The following is a 1,599-nucleotide window of genomic DNA, read 5'->3' as shown; positions in this document are numbered from 1 at the left end:
GTAGAGGCTTCTCTGTAAAGGTAACGTGTCTCCAGCTTGAAACAATCTGAAGACAAGACAGTGTGTGGAAAGTTTACTGGGCTTGGATGTGGGGAAATCGTTCTCAGCTATGAAGCTCTCATGGATGGGTTTTAGGAAGGGTGGAGGGAATCGCCCCCATATACATTTCAGATGACATTATTCACTAGAAGCACCTTTATCTCAGGCAAATCTGCTGCATCTTTGCATTGACTGGCTTTTGTGAACAATCCAAAGTTCTTGATTGCCATTAGTCAAATGCAAACCACACCAAATATGGACATCATATTTCCCCCAGGGGAATCAGACTTCTGCTGCTTCTCTCTCATACACAAACACACCTTTGCTGCTGGAGAGCACACCTCAGCTGTGGATATTTGCAGGCATAGCTGCTTCCCATCATCTCACTGACTGCTAAAAAGGTGATCTGGAGCCATGCTGTTCGTTGTTTTTCAGACAACACTTCCACACTAAGGTCTGCCAGTGCCGTCCAGACATGGCTGTTCTACGGTCAGCTAGAAGCAGAATTATAAATGTCCACATAATCAAATGTGGCTTGATATTGCAGAGGAAATTTTGACCCCAAGGCCTCAGTCTTGGTCTGTCACTGCCAGTTTTGACCCCATGAGCATATATGTGAAATGTAAGGTTATTTTGTCCCAGCATGAATTTTACACTTGAATTGCATTTGCCATTCCACCACCTGTTCACTCACTTCGGTGAGGTTCTGTTGGTACTCTTTGCAATCTCTTTTTGTTTCAACAAATCTGAACAATGATGTATCATCAGCAAACTTGGCCACCTCACTGTTTACCTCTTAACTCTAGATAATTTATGAGCAAGTTAAAAAGCACAATCTTTGGGATAATACCAATCTTTGGGAGAATGCACTTTCTTCTCCATTTGGAGAACTGTCCACTTATTCCTACCCTTTGCTTCAATGAACTTAACCAATTCCTGATCCACAAGAGGACCTCTTATTGAATAACCTTAGCAAATGTGGCTATTTTCAGTCCCTGTCACTTAGCTCTGCGGGGGGCGGGGAGCAAGCAAGCAAGCAAGCAAGCAAGCAAGCAAGCAAGCAAGCAAACACCTATTATTCATACCCCACTCCTCTGCTTTTGTATTCAACCCAGAGAACACAATCATCAGGTGAAGTGGGGAGGGTGAAGTACTATGCATGCTGAATCCAGCTGAATCCATTCTTGTGATGCATAGGATCTGGCTGCTCCTGGGATAAGCCCTGCTGGAACAGACCAATGGCCCACGTAGCCCAATATTCTGGTCTCACTGTGGCCCGGCAGATGACTTTGAGAAGCCCACAAGCAGGGCTTGAGCACAACAGCATTCTCCCCTCCCGCTGTTTCCAGCAACTGGTGTTCAGAAGCATTCTGCCTTTGACAACAGAGATGGAATGTAGCATTGCAGTTTAGAAGATGTTGATAGTCTTATCCTCCATAAATTTGTCCAGTCCTCTTTTGAACTATCCAAGTTGGTGGCCATCGCTACCTCTTGTTGGAGCGAGTGCCATAGCTCATCTATGAGCTGCACTGAATCTTCCAATATTCAGCCTCAGTGGGT

The sequence above is a fragment of the Podarcis filfolensis genome (assembly GCF_964270895.1).
Source record: "Podarcis filfolensis genome assembly, chromosome: 8".
In the NCBI taxonomy this organism is placed as follows: domain Eukaryota; kingdom Metazoa; phylum Chordata; class Lepidosauria; order Squamata; family Lacertidae; genus Podarcis; species Podarcis filfolensis.
This window is presented reverse-complemented; position numbering follows the sequence as displayed.